The following is a 6,214-nucleotide window of genomic DNA, read 5'->3' on the forward strand; positions in this document are numbered from 1 at the left end:
TTTTTTTTTTTTTTTTTTTTTTTTTTTTTTTTTTTTTTTTTTTTTTTTTTTTTTTTTTTTTTTTTTTTAATCTTTTGACACACTTTTCTTTATTTTCTTATTTGTCTTTCGGACAACATACGAACTTGAATTCATATTAATAGTCGTAAAAAAATAATTAAATTTGTACGAGGTATTCCTTTAAAATAAAATCGGGTAACTGCATTAAGTTTATTTAAAAAGAATAAAAAAATTCATGACTAGTCTATCTAGTTTGTAAAAGAAAATGACATAAAAGTTAAAGGAAATTTCATAGTGAATGATAGAGAAGATAAAAGGAAGACTATCCCCTCGCTGTCACAAATGTGAAACGACTCATGTCTAAGATTCAAATCAAGATTCGAAATCTCGATTCGACACCTGATGACTCTAGCATTCTCCTGCTACATAGTCACGTTACACACTCCTCGTTTCTAACAGTAAAACTACCCTACAAACCAACACGAGTCGTTCCAGCATGTTGTTTCCTCACTCACATGTATCGTAGGAAATTTCTAGAATGTCACCCAACATAGAATTACTCCAAACAAAGTACATTAACAATGGAGTTCCTATATGATAAGATAAGGAATCAATACAAGGGGAATAAGATTCAGATTACCTTGTTAATCGAATATCTCAAGGCAAGAAAATTGTTTGAGATTCAAATCACTCCACAAGCAAGATTGATCATGTCTAGCTTGAATGATTCTTGTTGCTCAAATATCTCAAACACTTTTTTGAGATTCGAATCACTCCACAAACAAGATTGATCATGTCGAGCTTGAATGATTCTACATGCAATCTAAACTACATAGAATTGCAAAGAAACTTAGCCATTGGCTAAAGAAAAGCACAAATGCTTCTTTTACTATATTTTCCAAGTCTTCTTACAAATACAACATACATGGCTTTATATAGCCTCAAAATGAAACTATTAAAGGCATTCCAAGAGTTGTAACATTCATACTTAATGGCCATAATTAACCATTATGTAATTGTAACCTAAAGTAAATAAAAAGTCTTAAAATACATTAATGAAATACAATAACTCTAAATTACTCTAAATTGTAATCCACCCAAAATTTATAACATGAAACTTCATTCTTCTTCAATGTGGCATGAATTGAAATATCTTTTGATAATTTCAACAATATTTTCTTCACATCTTCATTGAAGCATATTGTATGATTGATGTCTCTTGTTTCATATCATTCTCCACTTCTTCAAGAAGATTCGTCCTCGAATCTATTTGTGAAACTTTGTTGTAAAAAATAAGTTATGGAAATACAAAGGACCTCACAACACTCTCTCACGAGTATACACTCAAGAAATTTTAGGCCACTCTTTTTACACTCGTTTACACAAATGAACCTCTCATTCTCGCCTCTCAAAATTGTAAATAGAGCAAAGATTGAATTTTGAACTCTGGGTCGATTAAAGACTAAAAAGATAAAAATAAATAAAAATCAAATTGAGAAGAAACGCAAAGGAAACATATATCCGATCTTGAGCCAGCTGTGATACCAAATGATAAGATAAGGAATCACTACAAGGGAGTAAGATTCGGATTACCTTGTTGATCGAATATCTCAAGACAAGAACATTGTTTGAGATTCGAATCACTCCACAAGCAAGATGTGACGCAATATCTACCACTCAAACGTGTGAGTAGATATGAAAATATTATTACTCAACGAAAGAATACAGATTTATGAATATGAAAAAGAATTGGGGTCGAATGTTCAATCTTCATTGATATTCACAACCTTTAAATAGGATACAAGATACTAAATAATATCTACCAAAAAAATATAAACTAACTAAATCTTGATAATAAAATAAAATATACTACTATTCAAATTCAACTGATTACGAATATCTAATATATATTTCCTAATTAATATATTTTTCAAGATTAGGAATATCATATAATCCATAACTAATTCAAACTAAAATAAGTTGCACTAAATTCTGACAACCTCCTTTGTTGCAAGCTTATTTCTCAATAACTCCGAGAGCCTTTACGAAAAACTTCAAATTTCACTTTGGCAAGTGTCTTAGTAAATATGTCTGCAACTTGCGCATTAGTATGTATTTCCTGCAATTCAACATCCTGCGTTAACACTTTCTCTCGAACAAAATAATCTACGAAGAATTTCTTCCAGCTAGGCTTGTGTATGGACTTTTTAGGCACGCCACCACCTGAATAAGACATTGACACATCATGTTCACTGATTTCCTTCTTAATAAGTTCCACGTCATAGCGATTCAATCTGGTAATCTTCTGAAAAGATCTAAGTTTGAGAGCATTTGACAGTTTCGGTCTCAAAACAGTCTTCTCTCCAATGGTCTTAAACTTTGAGGCTTCCACAACTATAAAAGCCCCTTCACCATTTGAGTCCACGTAAAGTCAACCCAAAATATACAAAGCATCTACATGGCCAAGCTTCAAGTCGATTGCCTTCTGTAACACCTCAATTGCTCGCTCATCTTCCCCCATTGCATGCAAAGCGGAGGCTAAATCACAGTGAGCATCAGCATAATCTAGTTTCATGAATATGGTCTCTTCCAAGGCCTTAATGGCAGGATCCAAATTACTGATATGACCCTCCAATGATTGAATCTGAGCCTTTGATTGCTCCAATTCTAAGGACAAAGAGTAATAATTCATCTCAACGTGTGCAGACTCAGCATACTCCATACACTGGTGAATTACATCACTGGCAGACTGCAAAAGCTCTTGATCTTCTGATCCTTTTTTACCACTCAATATATCTGCAGAAGCTTTATATCTTTGGTCAAGGTCCAAGTCATCCTTACTATGATCACCAAGGGCATGCTTGAGCTTCTGAGCAAGGGACTCATCTTCTTCAGCAACCCAACCATCGTGCTCATCACAAGCACTGTCACCGTTGTCACTAGATGCATAGTCTTGACTTAAGAGGGTGTCAAATTGATCATCCAAAAGCTACCGAGTTCGTGGCTTATCAACATTATCTTATGGTCAACATCTGCATCCTTAAAAAATTCGTCACCAAAAGATTTGTTATTAACAATATTCTGGCTTCCTGTCGCCTTCTCAGAATCCTTAGCCACACTAAAATTATTATCCGTTGAACCATCCTTCCCTTCTTCACATAAATTTGCCAGAACTACGAAATCCTCCTTCAAGTCCTCAACATCAAAACCAAATTGTGATAAATCATCATCATCAAGCAGTGCAGCTATTTATGGGTTAGGCTGGGGCGGAGCATCAATAGCCGAATCCTGCGAATTGGTAGTTTGATCCAAATTCTCCCAGATGAGGAAATCGTCAGCCTCAGAGGGGAGGTAAAGACCGTCAAGATCGTCAAACGTTAGCTCGACAACTTTATTTTCGTCGAGTCCCAAATCCAAGGCTGTGGAATAAACAGAAGGGTCATCAGGGGCAACAGAATTGGCATTGGAGAAAAAGAGAGAGTCCTGAAGCAAAATTTGGAGAGAATCAAATTCAGAAGCGTAAGTAGTGGAATTAGAATTTTGCTCACCTGTAGAGACATCATCTTGATATACGGCTGAAGTCACGTTTGTTGGCTGATCAAGAACCTCAGTGGTTAAGCAGTATTCCCAAATTGGAACTTAAAATTTTTTACTTTCATGTACAACATTTGCTTCTGATTCCTGGATTTTGACTCATCAATTTGGCTTAATATGGTCTGACTTTCCGCAACGATCACACCACTTTCGCTTGACAATCTTGTTTAAAGTGGCCTAGTTTTCCACACCTGTAACAAGCTTTAAATGGCTTCTTTGACGACTCCTCACTTCTGAATTGATTCCCATTGCTAGATGAAGGCTTTGAATGAAAATTTTGTCTCCTTTGATCTTTGACATACAACACATCTTCTGACTTTCAGGAAAACTCATTGCTGCTAGTCATTTGCTTAATCAAGGCTTCCTGATTAGAAAGAAGATTCTCCAGTTCAATTACTGTAGGCTGATTTGCCCACCCTTGTATTGAGGAAACAAAGGGCATAAATTCTTTCTGTAATCCACGAATAAGATAACGTCGTAATCGAGCCTCACTCACTGGTTCCTCAGCATCTAATTCTGAAATTTCAGAACATAGATTTTTCACTTTCAAAAAATATTCTTCAACAAAAAAATTACCTTACATTACCATAGCTAGTTCATTCTCTAGAAATTGCAGTCGAGCGGTATTTTTCTTAGTGAACAACTTTTGAAGTGTATCCCATACTTGCTTTGGTGACTTTAAATCACGAACATGATCAATATACTTCTTGCTAATCAAAATTCGCAAGGTAAATAAGGCTTTTCAACATTTGATCTTCCATTGGTGACGTAATTTTACATTCTGTGGAGTATCGGCTGGAATTTCTGTGTCATCACCTTCAATTAAATCCAACAAATCTTGCCCTTGTAGATAAGCTTCCATGCATAACTTCCAATAACTATAGTTATTGCCAACAAGTTTTTCCATAGCTACGCCCATAGAAGCACCTCCACCATTCATCTGATTGAGTAATAATATCAAACCGTATCAACTTGGCTCTGATACCAATGATCACAATATCTCACGCTCAAAGGTGGGAATACGTATGAAATTATTATTACTCAAACAAAATAATACAGGTACAACTGAAATAATAAACTGTTTACTGTGTGTTTGTTTCACTCAAGGGAGGCTCCTATTTACACAAAAATAAATCCTATACATAGCTCCTACAAAACCCAAAATAAACTATTCCTCCTTATTCGATGAGTGGCTTAACAAGTCGACTAATTCCACCTAACAATAAGTTGCACTAATTTTAACAGTTACTTCTTTTTTTAGTCATAGCAAGTAATTTTTCTTCTTTTATTGTTTTTGAAAATGTATTAGAGAAAGTTTAACTTTCAAATTTTTGTATAGCTTAGACCTCTGCTACAAATAACATGTGTCTCTTTGGCTGAGTGGTTAAAGGCGTGTGCCAAATAAAATGTTAATGTTGAATTAATAAGTTATTTGTATTTTTTCTTTTCTTTTATTATTTTAAAAATCTATTAGAAAAAGTTAACTTTCAAATTTTTGTATAACTTAGATCTCTACTACAAAGGACATGTGTCGCTTTGGCCGAGTGGTTAAGGCGTGTGCCTGCTAAGTACATGGGGTTTCCCTGCGATGGTTCGAATCTCTTAGGCCACGTGAAATATAAAATTTTAATGCCGAGTTAATTAGATATTTGTATTTTTTTTTCTTTTATTTTTTTTAAAATCTATTAGAAAACGTTTAACTTTCAAATTTTTGTATAGCTTAGACCTCTACTACAAAGGACATGTGACCTCTACTACAAAGGACATGTCTTGCTTTGGTCGAGTGGTTAAGGCATGTGCCTGCTAAGTACATGGGGTTTCCCCGCGATAGTTTGAATCTCTCAGGCGACATGAAATAAAATTTAATGACCTCTACTACAAAGGACACGTGTTGCTTTGGGCGAGTGGTTAAGGCGTGTGCCTGCCAAGTACATGGGGTTTCCCCGCGAGAGTTCGAATCTCTCAAGCGACGCTAAAATTAGATATTTGTATTTTTTTTTCTTTTATTTTTTTTAAAATCTATCAGAAAACGTTTAACTTTCAAATTTTTGTATAGCTTAGACCTCTACTACAAAGGACATGTGTCGTCTACTACAAAGGACATGTCTTGCTTTGGTCGAGTGGTTAAGGCATGTGCCTGCTAAGTACATGGGGTTTCCCCGCGATAGTTTGAATCTCTCAGGCGACATGAAATAAAATTTAATGACCTCTACTACAAAGGACACGTGTTGCTTTGGACGAGTGGTTAAGGCGTGTGCCTGCCAAGTACATGGGGTTTCCCCGCGAGAGTTCGAATCTCTCAAGCAACGTGAAATAAAATTTTAATGCCGAGTTAATTAGATTTTTGTTTTTTTTTTCTTTTATTTTTTTTAAAATCTGTAAGAAAAAGTTTTAACTTTCAAATTTTTGTATAACTTAGACCTCTACTACAAAGGACACGTGTTGCTGTGCTCGAGTGGTTAAGGCGTGTGCCTGATAAGTACATTGGGTTTCCCTGCGATAGTTCGAATCTCTCAGGCGACGTGAAATAAAATTTTAATGCCGAGCTAATTAGATATTTATTTTTTTTTCTTTTCTTTTTTTTAAAAATCGGCAAATTAGATATTNTCATGTCGAGCTT

The 6,214-nt window shown here is 35.0% G+C and overlaps 3 non-coding genes across 3 annotated transcripts; all 3 read left to right on the top strand.

The window, feature by feature from the left end:
* The first annotated feature begins 5,124 nt into the window (after positions 1 to 5,124).
* On the top strand, positions 5,125 to 5,206 carry TRNAS-GCU. Its single transcript has one exon. It is a non-coding gene; the product is annotated as a tRNA-Ser (tRNA).
* A 278-nt stretch (positions 5,207 to 5,484) lies between these two features.
* TRNAG-GCC lies at positions 5,485 to 5,566 on the top strand. The gene has a single exon. It is a non-coding gene; the product is annotated as a tRNA-Gly (tRNA).
* A 255-nt stretch (positions 5,567 to 5,821) lies between these two features.
* Positions 5,822 to 5,903, top strand: TRNAG-GCC. Its single transcript has one exon. It is a non-coding gene; the product is annotated as a tRNA-Gly (tRNA).
* The last annotated feature ends 311 nt before the right edge of the window (positions 5,904 to 6,214 follow it).

This window comes from Cucurbita pepo, unplaced genomic scaffold, assembly GCF_002806865.2.
Source record: "Cucurbita pepo subsp. pepo cultivar mu-cu-16 unplaced genomic scaffold, ASM280686v2 Cp4.1_scaffold000205, whole genome shotgun sequence".
Taxonomy (NCBI): domain Eukaryota; kingdom Viridiplantae; phylum Streptophyta; class Magnoliopsida; order Cucurbitales; family Cucurbitaceae; genus Cucurbita; species Cucurbita pepo.